The following is a 20,672-nucleotide window of genomic DNA, read 5'->3' as shown; positions in this document are numbered from 1 at the left end:
GCTCCCTCTCTCGCTGAGCTCGCGCGCTGAGCTCCCTCTCTCGCTGAGCTCGCGCGCTGAGCTCCCTCTCTCGCTGAGCTCGCGCGCTGAGCTCCCTCTCTCGCTGAGCTCGCGCGCTGAGCTCCCTCTCTCGCTGAGCTCGCGCGCTGAGCTCCCTCTCTCGCTGAGCTCGCGCGCTGAGCTCCCTCTCTCGCTGAGCTCGCGCGCTGAGCTCGCGCGCTGAGCTCCCTCTCTCGCTGAGCTCGCGCGCTGAGCTCCCGCGCTGAGCTCCCTCGCGCGCTGAGCTCCCTCGCGCGCTGAGCTCCCTCGCGCGCTGAGCTCCCTCTCTCGCTGAGCTCGCGCGCTGAGCTCCCTCTCTCGCTGAGCTCGCGCGCTGAGCTCCCTCTCTCGCTGAGCTCCCTCTCTCGCTGAGCTCGCGCGCTGAGCTCCCTCTCTCGCTGAGCTCGCGCGCTGAGCTCCCTCTCTCGCTGAGCTCGCGCGCTGAGCTCCCTCTCTCGCTGAGCTCGCGCGCTGAGCTCCCTCTCTCGCTGAGCTCGCGCGCTGAGCTCCCTCTCTCGCTGAGCTCGCGCGCTGAGCTCCCTCTCTCGCTGAGCTCGCGCGCTGAGCTCCCTCTCTCGCTGAGCTCGCGCGCTGAGCTCCCTCTCTCGCTGAGCTCGCGCGCTGAGCTCCCTCTCTCGCTGAGCTCGCGCGCTGAGCTCCCTCTCTCGCTGAGCTCGCGCGCTGAGCTCCCTCTCTCGCTGAGCTCGCGCGCTGAGCTCCCTCTCTCGCTGAGCTCGCTCGCTGAGCTCCCTCTCTCGCTGAGCTCTCGCTCTCTCTCTCGCTGAGTTCGCTCTCTCTCTCGCTGAGTTCGCTCTCTCTCTCGCTGAGTTCGCTCTCTCTCTCGCTGAGTTCGCTCTCTCTCTCGCTGAGTTCTCTCTCGCTGAGTTCTCTCTCGCTGAGTTCTCTCTCGCTGAGTTCTCTCTCGCTGAGTTCTCTCTCGCTGAGTTCTCTCTCGCTGAGTTCTCTCTCGCTGAGTTCTCTCTCGCTGAGTTCTCTCTCGCTGAGTTCTCTCTCGCTGAGTTCTCTCTCGCTGAGTTCTCTCTCGCTGAGTTCTCTCTCTCGCTGAGTTCTCTCTCTCGCTGAGTTCGCTCTCTCGCTGAGTTCGCTCTCTCGCTGAGTTCGCTCTCTCGCTGAGTTCGCTCTCTCGCTGAGTTCGCTCTCTCGCTGAGTTCGCTCTCTCGCTGAGTTCGCTCTCTCGCTGAGTTCGCTCTCTCGCTGAGTTCGCTCTCTCGCTGAGTTCGCTCTCTCGCTGAGTTCGCTCTCTCGCTGAGTTCGCTCTCTCGCTGAGTTCGCTCTCTCGCTGAGTTCGCTCTCTCGCTGAGTTCGCTCTCGCTGAGTTCGCTCTCTCGCTGAGTTCGCTCTCTCGCTGAGTTCGCTCTCTCGCTGAGTTCGCTCTCTCGCTGAGTTCGCTCTCTCGCTGAGTTCGCTCTCTCGCTGAGTTCGCTCTCTCGCTGAGTTCGCTCTCTCGCTGAGTTCGCTCTCTCGCTGAGTTCGCTCTCTCGCTGAGTTCGCTCTCTCGCTGAGTTCGCTCTCTCGCTGAGTTCGCTCTCTCGCTGAGTTCGCTCTCTCGCTGAGTTCGCTCTCTCGCTGAGTTCGCTCTCTCGCTGAGTTCGCTCTCTCGCTGAGTTCGCTCTCTCGCTGAGTTCGCTCTCTCGCTGAGTTCGCTCTCTCGCTGAGTTCGCTCTCTCGCTGAGTTCGCTCTCTCGCTGAGTTCGCTCTCTCGCTGAGTTCGCTCTCTCGCTGAGTTCGCTCTCTCGCTGAGTTCGCTCTCGCTGAGTTCGCTCTCTCGCTGAGTTCGCTCTCTCGCTGAGTTCGCTCTCTCGCTGAGTTCGCTCTCTCTCGCTGAGTTCGCTCTCTCTCGCTGTGTTCGCTCTCTCTCGCTGAGTTCGCTCTCTCGCTGAGTTCGCTCTCGCTGAGTTCGCTCTCTCGCTGAGTTCGCTCTCTCGCTGAGTTCGCTCTCTCGCTGAGTTCGCTCTCTCGCTGAGTTCGCTCTCTCGCTGAGTTCGCTCTCTCGCTGAGTTCGCTCTCTCGCTGAGTTCGCTCTCTCGCTGAGTTCGCTCTCTCGCTGAGTTCGCTCTCTCGCTGAGTTCGCTCTCTCGCTGAGTTCGCTCTCTCGCTGAGTTCGCTCTCTCGCTGAGTTCGCTCTCTCTCTCGCTGAGTTCGCTCTCTCTCGCTGAGTTCGCTCTCTCTCTCGCTGTGTTCGCTCTCTCTCTCGCTGAGTTCGCTCTCTCTCTCGCTGAGTTCGCTCTCTCTCTCGCTGAGTTCGCTCTCTCTCTCGCTGAGTTCGCTCTCTCTCTCGCTGAGTTCGCTCTCTCTCTCGCTGAGTTCGCTCTCTCGCTGAGTTCGCTCTCTCGCTGAGTTCGCTCTCTCGCTGAGTTCGCTCTCTCGCTGAGTTCGCTCTCTCGCTGAGTTCGCTCTCTCGCTGAGTTCGCTCTCTCGCTGAGTTCGCTCTCTCGCTGAGTTCGCTCTCTCTCTCGCTGAGTTCGCTCTCTCGCTGAGTTCGCTCTCTCTCTCTCGCTGAGTTCGCTCTCTCGCTGAGTTCGCTCTCTCGCTGAGTTCGCTCTCTCGCTGAGTTCGCTCTCTCGCTGAGTTCGCTCTCTCTCGCTGAGTTCGCTCTCTCTCTCGCTGAGTTCGCTCTCTCTCTCGCTGAGTTCGCTCTCTCTCTCGCTGAGTTCGCTCTCTCTCTCGCTGAGTTCGCTCTCTCTCTCGCTGAGTTCGCTCTCTCTCTCGCTGAGTTCGCTCTCTCTCTCGCTGAGTTCGCTCTCTCTCTCGCTGAGTTCGCTCTCTCGCTGGGTTCGCTCTCTCGCTCTCCCGCTGGGTTCGCTCTCTCTCGCTGAGTTCGCTCTCTCTCTCCCGCTGGGTTCGCTCTCTCTCTCTCTCGCTGATTTCGCTCTCTCTCTCCCGCTGGGTTCGCTCGCTCTCGCTCACCGCTGGGTTCGCTCTCTCTCTCCCGCTGGGTTCGCTCTCTCTCGCTGAGTTCGCTCTCTCTCTCTCGCTGAGTTCGCTCTCTCTCTCTCTCGCTGAGTTCGCTCTCTCTCTCTCTCGCTGAGTTCGCTCTCTCTCTCGCTGGGTTCGCTCTCTCTCTCTCGCTGGGTTCGCTCTCTCTCTCTCTCTCGCTGGGTTCGCTCTCTCTCTCGCTGGGTTCGCTCTCTCTGGGTTCGCTCTCTCTCGCTGGGTTCGCTCTCTCTCTCGCTGGGTTCGCTCTCTCTCGCTGGGTTCGCTCTCTCTCGCTGGGTTCGCTCTCTCTCTCTCGCTGGGTTCGCTCTCTCTCTCTCGCTGGGTTCGCTCTCTCTCGCTGGGTTCGCTCTCTCTCTCTCGCTGGGTTCGCTCTCTCGCTGGGTTCGCTCTCTCTCTCGCTGGGTTCGCTCTCTCTCGCTGGGTTCGCTCTCTCTCGCTGGGTTCGCTCTCTCTCTCGCTGGGTTCGCTCTCTCTCTCGCTGGGTTCGCTCTCTCTCGCTGGGTTCGCTCTCTCTCTCGCTGGGTTCGCTCTCGCTGGGTTCGCTCTCTCTCTCGCTGGGTTCGCTCTCTCTCTCTCTCTCGCTGGGTTCGCTCTCTCTCTCTCGCTGGGTTCGCTCTCTCTCTCTCGCTGGGTTCGCTCTCTCTCGCTGGGTTCGCTCTCTCTCTCGCTGGGTTCGCTCTCAGTTCAGTTCAGTTCAGTTCAAATGCTTTATTGGCATGAAAGTTTACAGAGAACCATATTGCCAAAGCTTACATAGCAAAAAGGTACAGTTTTCCAACATTCTGTAGGTGTCAATCGATTTGACATTTGTTGGGTATATACAATATTACTTTTAAACAATATTAATTTTAAACAGTCTTTCTACTTCATTTGGTACGTTCAATATTAATTTTAAACAGTCTTACTTTTAAACAGTCCTCAGGTTGTGACATGTTGTTACATATTTAGCCCCAAGGTATGGTCTGTCTCCTTCTCCTAGGACTAATCTCAATTTTGACAGATCATCCAATTCCTTGAAATCTGGGGTTGTTTGGCTTAGCTTGTTGAATAATATGTTTCTTGATGTGTTGAATTTTTCGCATTTTAGGAGGAAATGCATTTCTGTTTCAACCTCGCCAGCCAGACATTGATCGCATATTCTATTCTCTCTAGGCTGCCAGGATTTCTTGTATCTGCCTTTTTCAATTTCCAGTTGGTGGTCGCTTAGTCTGTACCTGGTGAGGGTCTGTCTCTGTTTTGTGTCTCTGATGGTCGTGAGGTAGTCTGCCAGTTTATATTCTCTTTTTAGGGCCCGGTAACATTCTAATCTGCTTTGGCTTTCGGTTATTTTGTTCCAATGTTCCAGGTAGGTTTCTTTGCATTTTTTAATGATTTGGTTCACTCGGATTGGTGTTTGGACGGCTGTGTTGGTCTGGGGCTGGTCAGGGCTCTCTCTCTCTCGCTGGGTTCGCTCTCTCTCTCTCGCTGGGTTCGCTCTCTCTCTCTCTCGCTGGGTTCGCTCTCTCTCTCTCTCGCTGGGTTCGCGCTCTCTCTCTCGCTGGGTTCGCTCTCTCTCGCTGGGTTCGCTCTCTCTCGCTGGGTTCGCTCTCTCTCTCTCGCTGGGTTCGCTCTCTCTCTCTCTCGCTGGGTTCGCTCTCTCTCTCGCTGGGTTCGCTCTCTCTCTCGCTGGGTTCGCTCTCTCTCTCTCTCGCTGGGTTCGCTCTCTCTCTCGCTGGGTTCGCTCTCTCTCTCTCTCGCTGGGTTCGCTCTCTCTCTCTCTCGCTGGGTTCGCTCTCTCTCTCGCTGGGTTCGCTCTCTTTCTCTCTCGCTGGGTTCGCTCTCTCTCTCGCTGGGTTCGCGCTCTCTCTCGCTGGGTTCGCTCTCTCTCTCGCTGGGTTCGCTCTCTCTCTCGCTGGGTTCGCTCTCTCTCTCTCTCTCGCTGGGTTCGCTCTCTCTCTCTCTCTCGCTGGGTTCGCTCTCTCTCTCTCGCTGGGTTCGCTCTCTCTCTCGCTGGGTTCGCTCTCTCTCTCTCGCTGGGTTCGCTCTCTCTCTCGCTGGGTTCGCTCTCTCTCCCGCTGGGTTCGCGCTCTCTCTCTCCCGCTGGGTTCGCGCTCTCTCTCTCCCGCTGGGTTCGCTCTCTCTCTCTCTCGCTGGGTTCGCTCTCTCTCTCTCTCGCTGGGTTCGCGCTCTCTCTCGCTGGGTTCGCTCTCTCTCTCTCTCGCTGGGTTCGCTCTCTCTCTCTCTCGCTGGGTTCGCTCTCTCTCTCTCGCTGGGTTCGCTCTCTCTCTCGCTGGGTACGCGCTCTCTCTCTCTCGCTGGGTTCGCTCTCTCTCCCGCTGGGTTCGCGCTCTCTCTCTCCCGCTGGGTTCGCTCTCTCTCTCTCTCGCTGGGTTCGCGCTCTCTCTCTCTCGCTGGGTTCGCTCTCTCTCTCGCTGGGTTCGCTCTCTCTCTCTCGCGCTGGGTTCGCTCTCTCTCTCTCTCGCTGGGTTCGCTCTCTCTCTCTCTCGCTGGGTTCGCTCTCTCTCTCGCTGGGTTCGCTCTCTCTCGCTGGGTTCGCTCTCTCTCTCGCTGGGTTCGCTCTCTCTCTCTCGCTGGGTTCGCTCTCTCTCTCGCTGGGTTCGCTCTCTCTCGCTGGGTTCGCTCTCTCTCTCGCTGGGTTCGCTCTCTCTCTCGCTGGGTTCGCTCTCTCTCTCGCTGGGTTCGCTCTCTCTCTCTCTCGCTGGGTTCGCTCTCTCTCTCTCTCGCTGGGTTCGCTCTCTCTCTCTCGCTGGGTTCGCTCTCTCTCTCTCGCTGGGTTCGCTCTCTCTCTCTCGCTGGGTTCGCTCTCTCTCTCTCTCTCTCGCTGGGTTCGCTCTCTCTCTCTCGCTGGGTTCGCTCTCTCTCTCTCTCTCTCTCTCGCTGGGTTCGCTCTCTCTCTCTCGCTGGGTTCGCTCTCTCTCTCGCTGGGTTCGCTCTCTCTCTCTCGCTGGGTTCGCTCTCTCTCTCTCTCTCTCTCGCTGGGTTCTCTCTCTCTCGCTGGGTTCGCTCTCTCTCTCCCGCTGGGTTCGCGCTCTCTCTCTCTCTCCCGCTGGGTTCGCTCTCTCTCTCTCTCTCTCTCTCTCGCTGGGTTCGCTCTCTCTCTCCCGCTGGGTTCGCGCTCTCTCCCGCTGGGTTCGCGCTCTCTCTCTCTCTCTCCCGCTGGGTTCGCTCTCTCTCTCTCTCGCTGGGTTCGCTCTCTCTCGCTGGGTTCGCTCTCTCTCGCTGGGTTCGCTCTCTCTCGCTGGGTTCGCTCTCTCTCTCTCGCTGGGTTCGCTCTCTCTCTCTCGCTGGGTTCGCTCTCTCTCTCTCTCGCTGGGTTCGCTCTCTCTCTCTCTCGCTGGGTTCGCTCTCTCTCTCTCGCTGGGTTCGCTCTCTCTCTCTCTCGCTGGGTTTGCTCTCTCTCTCGCTGGGTTCGCGCTCTCTCTCGCTGGGTTCGCTCTCTCTCTCTCTCTCGCTGGGTTCGCTCTCTCTCTCTCTCGCTGGGTTCGCTCTCTCTCTCTCTCGCTGGGTTCGCTCTCTCTCTCTCTCGCTGGGTTCGCTCTCTCTCTCTCTCGCTGGGTTCGCTCTCTCTCGCTGGGTTCGCTCTCTCTCGCTGGGTTCGCTCTCTCTCTCTCTCGCTGGGTTCGCTCTCTCTCTCGCTGGGTTCGCTCTCTCTCTCGCTGGGTTCGCTCTCTCTCTCTCGCTGGGTTCGCTCTCTCTCTCTCGCTGGGTTCGCTCTCTCTCTCTCGCTGGGTTCGCTCTCTCTCTCTCGCTGGGTTCGCTCTCTCTCTCTCGCTGGGTTCGCTCTCTCTCTCTCGCTGGGTTCGCTCTCTCTCTCTCGCTGGGTTCGCTCTCTCTCTCTCGCTGGGTTCGCTCTCTCTCTCTCGCTGGGTTCGCTCTCTCTCTCTCGCTGGGTTCGCTCTCTCTCTCTCTCGCTGGGTTCGCTCTCTCTCTCTCTCGCTGGGTTCGCTCTCTCTCTCTCTCGCTGGGTTCGCTCTCTCTCTCTCGCTGGGTTCGCTCTCTCTCTCTCGCTGGGTTCGCTCTCTCTCTCTCGCTGGGTTCGCTCTCTCTCGCTGGGTTCGCTCTCTCTCTCTCTCTCTCTCTCGCTGGGTTCGCTCTCTCTCTCTCTCGCTGGGTTCGCTCTCTCTCTCTCTCCCGCTGGGTTCGCTCTCTCTCTCTCTCTCTCTCGCTGGGTTCGCTCTCTCTCTCCCGCTGGGTTCGCGCTCTCTCCCGCTGGGTTCGCGCTCTCTCTCTCTCTCTCCCGCTGGGTTCGCTCTCTCTCGCTGGGTTCGCTCTCTCTCTCTCGCTGGGTTCGCTCTCTCTCTCTCGCTGGGTTCGCTCTCTCTCTCTCTCGCTGGGTTCGCTCTCTCTCTCTCTCGCTGGGTTCGCTCTCTCTCTCTCTCGCTGGGTTCGCTCTCTCTCTCTCTCGCTGGGTTCGCTCTCTCTCTCTCTCGCTGGGTTCGCTCTCTCTCTCGCTGGGTTCGCTCTCTCTCTCTCTCTCCCGCTGGGTTCGCTCTCTCTCCCGCTGGGTTCGCTCTCTCTCTCTCTCTCTCTCTCTCCCGCTGGGTTCGCGCTCTCTCTCTCTCCCGCTGGGTTCTCTCTCTCCCGCTGGGTTCGCTCTCTCTCTCGCTGGGTTCGCTCTCTCTCTCTCTCTCCCGCTGGGTTCGCGCTCTCTCTCTCTCCCGCTGGGTTCTCTCTCTCCCGCTGGGTTCGCTCTCTCTCTCTCTCCCGCTGGGTTCGCGCTCTCTCTCTCTCCCGCTGGGTTCGCGCTCTCTCTCTCTCCCGCTGGGTTCGCTCTCTCTCTCCCGCTGGGTTCGCTCTCTCTCTCTCTCTCCCGCTGGGTTCGCTCTCTCTCTCTCTCTCCCGCTGGGTTCGCTCTCTCTCTCTCTCTCCCGCTGGGTTCGCTCTCTCTCTCTCTCTCCCGCTGGGTTCGCTCTCTCTCTCTCCCGCTGGGTTCGCTCTCTCTCTCGCTCCCGCTGGGTTCGCTCTCTCGCTCCCGCTGGGTTCGCGCTCTCTCTCTCGCTCCCGCTGGGCTCGCTCGCTCTCGTTCCCGCTGGGTTCGCCCGCTCCCGCTGGGTTCGCCCGCTCTCGCTCCCGCTGGGTTCGCCCGCTCTCGCTCCCGCTGGGTTCGCCCGCTCTCGCTCCCGCTGGGTTCGCCCGCTCTCGCTCCCGCTGGGTTCGCCCGCTCTCGCTCCCGCTGGGTTCGCCCGCTCTCGCTCCCGCTGGGTTCGCCCGCTCTCGCTCCCGCTGGGTTCGCCCGCTCTCGCTCCCGCTGGGTTCGCCCGCTCTCGCTCCCGCTGGGTTCGCCCGCTCTCGCTCCCGCTGGGTTCGCCCGCTCTCGCTCCCGCTGGGTTCGCCCGCTCTCGCTCCCGCTGGGTTCGCCCGCTCTCGCTCCCGCTGGGTTCGCCCGCTCTCGCTCCCGCTGGGTTCGCCCGCTCTCGCTCCCGCTGGGTTCGCCCGCTCTCGCTCCCGCTGGGTTCGCCCGCTCTCGCTCCCGCTGGGTTCGCCCGCTCTCGCTCCCGCTGGGTTCGCCCGCTCTCGTAGTCATAGAGTTTTACAGCACAGAAAGAGGCCCTTTGGCCCATCGTGCCTGCGCCGCCCATCAGTCCCTGTCCAGTCTAATCCCATTTTCCAGCATTTGGTCCATAGCCTTGTATGCAATGGCATTTCAAGTGCTCATCCAAATGCTTCTTGAATGTTGTGAGGGTTCCTGCCTCTACCACCCTTTCAGGCATTGAGTTCCACATTCCAACCACCCTCTGGGTGAAAAAGTTCCTCCTCCAATCCCCTCTAAATCTCCTGCCCCTTACCCTGAATCTATGCCCCCTTGTTATTGACCCCCCTACTAAGGGGAAAAGTTCCTCTTTATCGACCCTATTTATGCCCCTCATCATTTTGTACACCTCAATCAGGTCCCCCCTCAGCCGCCTTTGCTCCAAGGAAAACAACCCCAGCCTGTCCAGCCTCTCTTCATAGCTGAGGCACTCCATCCCAGGTAACATCCTGGTGAATCTTCTCTGCACCCTCTCCAAAGCAATCACATCCTTCCTATAGTGAGGCGACCAGAACTGCACACAGTACTCCAGCTGTGGCCTCACCAGCGTTTTGTACAGCTCCATCATAACCTCCCTGCTCTTATATTCTATGCCTCGGCTAATGAAGGCAAGTATCCCATATGCCTTTTTAACCACCTTATCTACCTGTTCCGCTGCCTTCAGGGATCTATGTACATGTACACCAAGGTCCCCCTGACCCTCTGTACTTCCTAGGGTCCTACCACTCATTGTGTATTCCCTTGCCTTATTTGTCCGTCCAAAATGCATCACCTCGCACTTTTCAGGGTTAAATTCTATTTGCCACTTTTCCGCCCATCTGACCAACCCGTTTATATCGTCCTGTAGCCTGAGGCTTTCCTCCTCACAATTTACCACCCCACCAATTTTCGTGTCATCTGCGAACTTACTGATCATACCTTTTACATTCTCATCCAAATCATTTATGTAGATCACAAACAACAAGGGACCCAGCACCGATCCCTGAGGTACCCCACTGGACACAGGCTTCCAGTCACAAAAGCAACCTTCGACCATCACCCTCTGCCTCCTGCCACTCAGCCAGTTTAGGATCCAACGCGCCAAGGCACCCTGGATCCCATGGGCTCTTACCTTCTTGACCAGTCTCCTATGCGGGACTTTGTCAAAAGCTTTACTGAAGTCCATGTAAACCACATCCACAGCATTTCCCTCATCCACCCCCCTAGTCACCCCCTCGAAAAATTCAATCAGATTTGTCAGACCTGATTTACCCTTGACAAAGCCATGCTGACTATCCCCGATTAATCCTTGCCTCTCCAAGTGGAGACTAATTTTGTCCCTGATGCGCTATCAATTACTCATAAAAGACTGAGAGTTAGAAGAGTAACTAAAGGCTTTTATTAACAACAGAATGGAGGTCTGCCTCGCGTGGTCGACCGGTCCAGGATACAAAGGGCTGGGGAGCAGTCACCTTTATACTAGGACCTGTGGGAGGAGTCAGCCGAGGCATGTCCAGGCATGTACACAGAGGAATACAAACAGTGGTTTACCACATTCACCCCTTGTTTAAAATTGAGTCCGGCGGGGTGAAGTGTATTAAAAGTTAGTGTATTGGAGTCTCTCCGGAGGTCTTGTCTGCCGCTGTGATCGGCGTGGCGACGGCAGGGGTAGTGAAGCTTCCGGCGTCGAGTCCAGCGTAGGTTGTGGCACAGGCGTGTCGTCCTCGTAGATGTCGAGCGGGTCGCGGGGCCCAGGCCTGCCGTCTGCTGGGGCTGGATATCGGATCGTGGGGGGGGGGTGGTAGTGGGTAGTGGGTTACTGCGGCCCCCGAGGGTGCAAGGTCTCTTATGGAGACTGTGTCCTCCCGCCCGTCCGGGTATGCGATGTAAGCATACTGGGGGTTGGCCCTCTCGACCAGGGGGTCCGTTTTATGGGTCCTCACGTGTCTTCTCAGTAGGACCGGCCCTGGGGACGTCAGCCATGGCGGTAGCGATGTCCCCGATGTGGACTTCCTTGGGAAGACAAACATTTTCTCATGAGGGGTGGCGTTAGTGGCAGTGCAGAGCAGTGACCGAATAGAGTGGAGCGCATCGGGGAGCACATCCTGCCAGCGGGAGGTTGGAAGGCCCCTAGACTTTAAGGCTAGCAGGGCGGCCTTCCAAACTGTCGCATTCTCTCTTTCCACCTGTCCGTTCCCCCGGGGGTTGTAACTGGTGGTCCTGCTTGTGGCAATACCCCTAGTTAGCAGGTACTGACGGAGTTCGTCGCTCATAAACGATGAGCCCCGGTCGCTATGGATATAGCTGGGGAAGCCGAACAGGGTGAAGAGGTTGTTCAGACATTTAATGACCGTGGCACTGGTCATGTCCGGGCAGGGGAAGGCGAACGGGAAACGGGAGTACTCATCAATAATATTGAGGAAGTACACATTGCGGTCGGAGGAGGGGAGAGGCCCTTTAAAATCAACGCTCAGGCGCTCGAAGGGGCGAGTGGCTTTTATCAGGTGGGCCCTGTCTGGTCTATAAAAGTGCGGTTTGCACTCAGCGCAGACTTGGCAGTTCCTGGTCATGGTCCTGACCTCAATAGAGTAAGGCAGGTTGCGGGCCTTGATGAGGTGGAAGAACCTGGTGACCCCCGGGTGGCAGAGGTCATTGTGGAGGGCCCGCAGTCTTATCGATCTGCGCGCTGGCGCAGGTGCCACGCGATAGCGCATCCGGGGGTTCATTTAGCTTCCCGGGCCGGTACAAGATCTCGTAGTTGTAGGTGGAAAGTTCGATTCTCCACCTCAAGATCTTGTCATTTTTGATTTTGCCCCTCTGCTTGTTGTTAAACATAAAAGCAACTGAATGCTGGTCAGTGAGCAGGGTAAATCGTTTTCCGGCCAGGTAGTGCCTCCAATGACGCACAGCCTCCACAATCGCCTGGGCCTCCTTCTCAACAGCGGAGTGTCTGGTCTCCGGGCCTTGGAGGGTTCGTGAAAAGAAGGCCACGGGTCTCCCCGCCTGATTGAGGGTAGCGGCCAGGGCAAAGTCGGACGTGTCGCTTTCCACCTGGAAGGGGATGGATTCGTCCACTGCGTGCATGGTGGCTTTGGCAATGTCCTCCTTGATACGGTGGAAGGCTAAGCGGGCCTCTGCCGTCAAGGGAAAAGAGGTGGACTTGATCAGCGGACGGGCCTAGTCCGCATAGTAGGGGACCCACTGGGCGTAATAGGAGAAAAACCCTAGGCACCTCTTCAGGGCCTTGAGGCAGTGGGGCAGTGGAAGTTCCATAAGGGGACGCATCCGGTCGGGGTCGGGGCCGATGACTCCGTGTTCCACAACACAGCCAAGGATGGCGAGGCGGTTTGTGCGGAATATGCACTTCTCCTTGTTATATGTCAGGTTTAGGAGTTGGGCGGTGCGGAGGAATTTTTCGAGGTTTGCGTCATGGTCCTGCAAGTCACGGCCGCAGATGGTCACATTGTCCAGATATGGGAAAGTGGCCTGCAACGCATTTTGATCTACCATCCGGTCCATCTCCCTTTGGAAGACGGAGACCCCGTTGGTGACGCCAAAGGGAACCCTAAGGAAGTGATAGAGGCGGCCGTTTGCCTCAAAGGCGGTATACTGGCGGTCCTCAGGGCGGATAGGGAGCTGGTGGTACGCTGATTTCAGGTCAATGGTCGAGAAGACGCGGTACTGCGCGATCTGGTTGACCATATCAGCTATGCGGGGGAGTGGGTAAGCGTCCAGCAGGGTGTAGCGATTTATTGTCTGGCTGTAGTCGATGACCAGGCGCTGCTTCTCGCCGGTCTTAACGACCACAACCTGGGCTCGCCAGGGGCTGGTGCTGCCCTCAATAATCCCTTCTTTCAAGAGCCGCTCCACTTCGGTTTTAATGAAAACCCTGTCCCCGGCACTGTATCGCCTGCTCTTTGTGGCGATGGGCTTACAGTCGGGGGTGAGGTTAGCAAACAGTGGTGGGGGGGTGACTCTGAGTGTGGAGAGGTTGCACCTGGTGCGCGGCGGGCAATTTGGAAGCTGCTGGCTGCGGACTGAGTGGGGGTAGGGGTCCACCGTACGCCATCGTAACACTTTTAAGGTGGCACTGAAAATCTAACCCCAGCAGGACGGCAGCGCAGAGGTCGGGCAGGACCAGAAGTTTAAAATGATCGTACACGGTCCCGTCTACTACGAGTGTCACCACGCAGTAGCCGCCGATGTCCGCCGACTGGGACTCGGAGGCCATAGAAATCCGCTGTTGCGCAGGCAGGACTAGGAGAGAGCAACGCCACACCGTGTCGGGGTGGATGAAGCTCTCCGTGCTCCCAGAGTCAAAAAGGCAGATTGTATCGTGACCATTTACCTTAATGTCCATTGTGGAACTGGCCAGTTGGTGCGGTCTCGCTTGGTCCAGTGTAACGGATGCCAGCGTAGGGGTCGGTGTGTCGCTGCGGGTATCAGATGAGGCGGTGTCGGGGGCCTGCTGCGTCCCGGCTGTCGTCCAAGATGGCGGCGTCCATGATCCCCATGTGGCTGGAGGCGTCCAAAATGGCTGCTGTACCGGTGATTCGCACATGGCCGGGGAGGTCCAAGATGGCGGCCCGCATGGCCCACACGCGGCGCTGCTGGGGTTCGGGGTGGCTTTGGCCCTGCAGACGCTAGCGTAGTGTCCCTTCTTCCCGCAGCCCGAGCAGATCGTGTTTTTCGCCGGGCAGCGCGCTCTGGGGTGTTTTGCCTGGCCACAGAAGTAGCATTTCTGGCCTTGGGGCACTGCTGTCTGGCCTTTGGACACTGCTGCGGTAGTTGGGCCATTGTTGGGATGTGGCTGGGGTGGCACGGCGCTATGAGGCGGTCCTACCGTGTCCCAGGCTGTCATTCCCCGCGGCGTCCACGGTGCAGAGGAGTAGGCGTCCATGCCCTGGTAGGCTGCATCCAACGATAGTGCGAGTTCAGAGGCCTTGTTGAGGTCGAGGTTACTCTGCTCCAACAGTCACTGTCGGGTGTAATTGGATCTGTGGCCCGCTACAAAAGCGTCCCGGATAAGTTCCTCTGTGTACACGGCGGCCTTTACATCCTTACAACCACAGGCCCGGCCAAGCACAGACAGTGCCTGAAGGTATTCCACGGTCGATTCCCCAGGTTGTTGTTTACGACTCCCCAGGAGGTGCCTGGCGTACACTTCGTTCACTGGGCGCGTGTACTGGTCCTTGAGGAGCTTGATAGCGTCCGCGTACGAGGTCGCGTCTTGGATGACCGAGTACACTCGGTGGTTCACTTTGGAGGTCAGGACATCCAGTTTGTCCTGTCCGATTTGATTGCTTCGGAGGCGGTCAGGAATTTTTCGAAACACTTAAGCCAGTGAATAAACTTGGTGGATGAGTCCGCCTCCCGATGTCCAGGCATGCTGGTGTGAGGATCTTCTCCATTATAAAAATTTTGTTAATAAAATTGATGCGCTATCAATTACTCATAAAAGACTGAGAGTTAGAAGAGTAACTAAAGGCTTTTATTAACAACAGAATGGAGGTCTGCCTCGCGTGGTCGACCGGTCCAGGATACAAAGGGCTGGGGAGCAGTCACCTTTATACTAGGACCTGTGGGAGGAGTCAGCCGAGGCATGTCCAGGCATGTACACAGTGGAATACAAACAGGAATACAAACAGTGGTTTACCATGCTGACTATCCCCGATTAATCTTTGCCTCTCCAAGTGGAGACTAATTTTGTCCTTCAGAATTTTTTCCAATAATTTCCCTACCACAGATGTTAGGCTCACTGGCCTGTAATTCCCTGGTTTATCCCTGCTACCCTTCTTGAATAATGGTACTACGTTAGCTGTTCTCCAGTCCTCTGGTACATCCCCTGTGGCCAGAGAGGTTCTGAAAATTTGTGTCAGAGCCCCTGCAATCTCCTCCTTTGCCTCCCACAGCAGCCTGGGATACATCTCGTCCGGGCCTGGGGATTTATCCACTTTTTGGCCTGCTAAAACCGCTAGCACCTCCTCCCTCTCGATGCTAATATGTTCAAGTATGTCACAGTCCCCTTGCCCGATTTCTATGTCTGCATCGTCTTTCTCCATAGTGAACACCGATGCAAAAAATTAATTTAAAACCCCGCCTACATCATCTGGCTCTACACACAGATTGCCACTTTGGTCCCAAATGGGCCCTACCCTTTCCCTGGTTATCCTCTTGCCCTTAATATACTTATAAAACATCTTAGGATTTTCCTTTATTTTGCTCGCCAGTGTTATTTCATGGCCCCTCCTCGCCCTCCTAATTTCTTTTTTAAGTATGCCCCTGCACTTTTTATACTCCTCCAGGGCTTCTTCCGTCTTTAGTCTTTTGTAACTGCCAAAAGCCCCCCTTTTATTTCTAATGCATTTTTGTATATCCCTTGTCATCCAAGGTTCCCTTTGCTTGTTGGTCCCACCCTTGACCTTTACAGGAACGTGTTGGCGTTGTACTCTCTCTCTTTCCCTTCTGAAAGTCTCCCACTGTTTTGATGTGGATTTTCCTATAAGTAGCTGCTCCCAGTCCACTTTGGCCAGATCCTGCCTTATATTAAAATCGGCCTTCCCCCAATTTAGAACCCTTATTTCCGGGCCGTCTTTGTCTTTTTCCATGACCACCTTAAATCTCACCGAATTATGGTCACTGTCGCCAAAATGCTCTCCTACTGACGCTTCCACCACTTGCCCGGCTACATTCCCCAGAATTAGGTCCAGTACCGCCCCCTCTCTTGTAGGACTTTCTACATGTTGGCTCAAAAAGCTGTCCTGGATGCACTTTAAGAATTCTGCACCCTCTAAGCCTTTCACACTCTGACTATCCCAATTTATATTGGGGAAGTTGAAATCCCCCACTATTATTACCCTATTATTTTCGCACTTTTCTGAGATTTGCCTACATATCTGTTCCTCTATCTCCCCCTGACTGTTTGGGGGCCTATAGTACACCCCCAGCAAAGTGCTTGCCCCCTTTTTTTTAAGTTCTACCCATATGGCCTCATTAGAGGAACCCGCTAATATATCATCCCTCCTTACAGCAGTAATTGACTCCTTAATTAATATTGCAACACCCCCTCCCCTTTTACACCCCCCTCTGTCTCTCCTGAAGATTCTATACCCCGGAATATTGAGCTGCCAGTCCTGACCCTCCCTCAACCATGTCTCCGTGATAGCAACAATATCGTACTCCCATGTGTTCAACAACAACTTCAGTTCATCCACCTTATTTGCAAGACTCCTTGCATTAAAATAAATGCCTTCCAGCCCTGCCATATTCTCTTTTGCCTTCACATATTTGCTCTGCCTTCCCAGCTGACTTGTTTTTCCCTCTGCATTTGGCTGTAAATCACCCCCTACTATAGCTCCACTCTGTACCTCATCCCCCTGCCAAGTTAGTTTAAACCCCCCCCAGCAGTGCTAGCAAACCTCCCCGCAAGGATATTGGTGCCCCTCTGGTTCAGGTGTAAACCGCTCTCTCTCTCGCTGAGCTCGCTCGCTCGCTCTCTCTCGCCGAGCTCGCTCGCTCTCTCTCTCGCCGAGCTCGCTCTCTCTCTCGCCGCGCTCGCGCTCTCTCTCGCTCTCTCTCGCCGCGCTCGCTCTCTCTCTCTCGCCGCGCTCGCTCTTTCTCGCCGACCGCGCTCGCTCTCTCTCTCGCCGACCGCGCTCGCTCTCTCTCTCGCCGACCGCGCTCGCTCTCTCTCTCGCCGACCGCGCTCGCTCTCTCTCTCGCCGACCGCGCTCGCTCTCTCTCTCGCCGACCGCGCTCGCTCTCTCTCTCGCCGACCGCGCTCGCTCTCTCTCTCGCCGACCGCGCTCGCTCTCTCTCTCGCCGACCGCGCTCGCTCTCTCTCTCGCCGACCGCGCTCGCTCTCTCTCTCGCCGACCGCGCTCGCTCTCTCTCTCGCCGACCGCGCTCGCTCTCTCTCTCGCCCGGCTCGCGCTCGCTCGTCTCTCGCCCGGCTCGCGCTCGCTCGTCTCTCGCCCGGCTCGCGCTCGCTCGTCTCTCGCCCGGCTCGCGCTCGCTCGTCTCTCGCCCGGCTCGCGCTCGCTCGTCTCTCGCCCGGCTCGCGCTCGCTCGTCTCTCGCCCGGCTCGCGCTCGCTCGTCTCTCGCCCGGCTCGCGCTCGCTCGTCTCTCGCCCGGCTCGCGCTCGCTCGTCTCTCGCCCGGCTCGCGCTCGCTCGTCTCTCGCCCGGCTCGCGCTCGCTCGTCTCTCGCCCGGCTCGCGCTCGCTCGTCGCTCGTCTCTCGCCCGGCTCGCGCTCGCTCGTGTCTCGCCCGGCTCGCGCTCGCTCGTGTCTCGCCCGGCTCGCGCTCGCTCGTGTCTCGCCCGGCTCGCGCTCGCTCGTGTCTCGCCCGGCTCGCGCTCGCTCGTCTCTCGCCCGGCTCGCGCTCGCTCGTCTCTCGCCCGGCTCGCGCTCGCTCGTCTCTCGCCCGGCTCGCGCTCGCTCGTCTCTCGCGCTCGCTCGTCTCTCGCCCGGCTCGCGCTCGCTCGTCTCTCGCCCGGCTCGCGCTCGCTCGTCTCTCGCCCGGCTCGCGCTCGCTCGTCTCTCGCCCGGCTCGCGCTCGCTCGTCTCTCGCCCGGCTCGCGCTCGCTCGTCTCTCGCCCGGCTCGCGCTCGCTCGTCTCTCGCCCGGCTCGCGCTCGCTCGTCTCTCGCCCGGCTCGCGCTCGCTCGTCTCTCGCCCGGCTCGCGCTCGCTCGTCTCTCGCCCGGCTGGCGCTCGCTCGTCTCTCGCCCGGCTGGCGCTCGCTCGTCTCTCGCCCGGCTGGCGCTCGCTCGTCTCTCGCCCGGCTGGCGCTCGCTCGTCTCTCGCCCGGCTGGCGCTCGCTCGTCTCTCGCCCGGCTGGCGCTCGCTCGTCTCTCGCCCGGCTGGCGCTCGCTCGTCTCTCGCCCGGCTGGCGCTCGCTCGTCTCTCGCCCGGCTGGCGCTCGCTCGGCTCTCGCCCGGCTGGCGCTCGCTCGTCGCTCGTCTCTCGCTCGTCGCTCGTCGCTCGCTCGTCTCTCGCCCGGCTCGCGCTCGCTCGTCTCTCGCTCGTCTCTCGCTCGCTCTCTCTATCGTAGTGTGGGTCTGTACTGTCACCGTGTTGAGTTATCCAGCCCCGTGCACGGTTCATGCTCGCTTTCGCTCTATCCTAGTGTGTATTGTCACCGTGCTGTTATCCAGGATGGTGCTCTCTCTCCTTGCTCTCTCGCTCTCTCGCTCCTAATGACAATAAATCCCCAAAAAACCAAAGTCCTTGTGTTCCAGCAAAGATCCAGACATCAGGGACCCAAAATTAATTTCACACTCGGAACAACCAAAATTGAACAAACCACTAACTACACATACTTGGGCTTAAAAATCAGTTCTACGGGAAATTTCAAACTGGCTGTGAATGAACTGAAAGAGAAAGCAAGAAGGGCTTTCTATGCCATTAAAAAATCAATCCAAATAGAAATCCCAATTAGCATTTGGCTCAAAATTTTCAAATCAGTAATTGAACCAATTGCACTCTATGGCAGTGAGGTGTGGGGACCGCTAACACAACAAGAATTTGCAAAATTGGACAAACACCCAATTGAGATCCTACATGCAGAATTCTGTAAAAGTATCCTCCGGACTCAAAGGAAAACAGTAAACAATGCATGCAGGGCAGAACTAGGCCAATATCCATTAATAATCACTATCCAAAAAAGAGCCACCAAATTTTGGAAACACCTAGAAATGAGCAACCCCCAATGCTATCATTATGAAGCCCTGAAATGCCAAGAGAGGACCATAAAGAAGAATACCCTCAGTCAACTAGTCCTGGGACTCAGTGAAGTAACTACTAACAATAACCAGCCCCAGGACAGTGACAGCGTAACACACAGAATTCGACCCAACACAAACGTCGCTAAGCAAAAGGAAAAATATCTCATATTGGGCAGAAACAACAAAAACCCAAAGCAAACTCAATTGCTACTTGGCCCTAAACAGACAATACAACATGGCTGATTACCTGACCATGGTAAAGGATAGCAAACTGAGAAAAACTTTGACAATGTACAGACTTAGTGAAAACCTGGCGATCGAACAAGGTAGACACAGACAGACCCGGCTACCAAGAGAGGACAGGATATGCTCTCACTGCAGTCAGGGAGTGGTGGAGACAGAGATGCACTTCCTCACAGCTTGTAGAAAATATCAGGGCATAAGGGAGAATTTCTACCCAAAATTCACAAATACATGCCAGGAATTCAGAAATTTGAATGACGACCAAAAACTCCCATACCTACTAGGGGAAGAGAGAAATTGTGTAACACTAGCGGCACACTATGTTACAGCTTGCCATAAACAGAGGGACAACCATTAAATCTAAGAAAAGAGTATATACAAATTATATGAAAGTATATTTATACACTCGGATATATCTGTTTATACACTGTATGGATAGATCTGTATTTTTGTGAACAAACATGAATGTTTTCCGATGCTTTGGCAACATAAGATGTAACTTGTCATGCCAATAAAGCGATTTGAATTGAATTGAATTGAGTGTGTATTGTCTCCGTGCTGTGTTAGCCAGACTCGCTTTCGCTCTATCCTAGTGTGAGTGTCTTGTCACTGCTGTTATCCAGCACGGTGCTCTCTCTCTCTCTCTCTCATAGTGTGAGTGTGTATTGTCACCGTGCTGTGTTAGCCAGACTCGCTCTCTCCTAGTGTGAGTGTGTATTGTCACCGTGCTGTGGTATCCAGCCCCGTGCACGGTGCTCGCTCTCCCACTCTCTATCCTAGTGTGAATGTGTACTGTCACCATGCTGTGTTATCCAACACGGTGCTCGCTCGTTCTCTATCATAGTGCGGGTCTGTATTGTCACCGTGCTGTGTTATCCAGCCCCGTGCACAGTGCTCGCTCACTCTCGCTATTTCTCGCTCTATCCTAGTATGAGTGTGTATTGTCACCATGCTGTGTTATCCAACCCTGTGCATGGTTCTCGCTCTCTATCATAGTGCGGGTCTGTATTGTCACCGTGCTGTGTTATCCAGCCCCGTGCATGGTGCACGCGCTCTCTCTATCCTAGTGTGAGTGTGTGCTGTCACCGTGCTGTGTTATCCAACCCCGTGCATGGTGCTCACTCTCTCTCTCGCTCTATCCTAGTGTGAGTGTGTACTGTCACCGTGCTGTGTTAGCCAGCCCCGTGCACGGTGCGCTCTCGATCCTCGTGTGGGTGTGTATTGTCACCGTGCTGTGTTATCCAGCCTTGTGCCGCAGTGGATTATTGTTACTGAATGGTAAAAGATAACCTTTTCTCTGCGCTCTGTTTAATGTGCAGGCGTACGAGCTCTCGACGCTGACGGGGACCCAAGTCCTTCTGCTGGTGGCTAGTGAGACGGGACATGTGTACACATTCGCCACCCGGAAACTGCAGCCTATGATCACCAGCGAGACTGGGAAGGCGCTGATCCAGACCTGTTTAAATTCCCCTGATTCCCCGCCACGCTCGGATCCTACGACGGATCAGAGGATGAGCGCCACGGGATTTGAGGAAACTGATCTGACGTATCAGGTATCGGAGACGGACAGCAGTGGGGAAAATAAGGTAAGGAGCGAGACCCTTGTGTGATAGGAAGGAAAAAAAATAATTGAATGAAGCGGCCAAGCAGTGAGTGGTGACTGTGGTGTAACAGCTGGCTGCTGAGAAGGTGATGTAGGGATGGCAGTGCTGCGGAGCAGCCTCGCTCGCCCGCCCGCCCCGTCCGAATTTCCTTTTTTGAGCACCATTGTGAGAAATGGGGGCAGCTCTGGACCTTGCTGAGCTCTGCAGAAAGTGAGTAAGGAGACAAGAGGCTGATGCTGATCACTGCCTGCTGGTTTCCTGACATCTCGGCTACATGCTGAACTCTTGTGGTCCAGTCAGTGAGTGCGAGATATGGGGGGAGGGGGAGAGGAAGAGAAACTAGTGATAGGGCAACAGTCTGATCCGTGTGTTAGCACAACTCCGATAAGAGCACTGATCTTATTCGTCAACTAAACAAAACTTTCATTGTGTGTTTATTAGAATTTTTTATATTGTGCGTGTGTGTGTGCGCGCGTCTTAATACTTACAGTCGTGTTTGAGCCAGGGCTGTCCGCATCAAGGGTGGGTTGGTGGGGGGCGGGGAGGGGGAGAGATGCTGGGAGTAACACAATGATCACAATTACAGACTTTCCCA

General features: G+C 56.7%; 1 long non-coding RNA gene across 1 annotated transcript in view; it reads left to right on the top strand.

The window, feature by feature from the left end:
• Positions 1 to 19,553: 19,553 nt before the first annotated feature.
• The window catches only part of LOC147081780 (uncharacterized), a 37,637-nt gene continuing 36,518 nt past the window's right edge, over positions 19,554 to 20,672 (top strand). The window contains exon 1 of the long non-coding RNA XR_015076447.1: positions 19,554 to 20,059. This is a non-coding gene — a long non-coding RNA (uncharacterized LOC147081780). The remainder of the gene's footprint in view (positions 20,060 to 20,672) is intronic.

Source organism: Somniosus microcephalus, unplaced genomic scaffold (assembly GCF_052327205.1).
Source record: "Somniosus microcephalus isolate GS21.2 unplaced genomic scaffold, FLI_Smic_1.0 scaffold390, whole genome shotgun sequence".
In the NCBI taxonomy this organism is placed as follows: Eukaryota; Metazoa; Chordata; class Chondrichthyes; order Squaliformes; family Somniosidae; genus Somniosus; species Somniosus microcephalus.
This window is presented reverse-complemented; position numbering and strand designations above follow the sequence as displayed.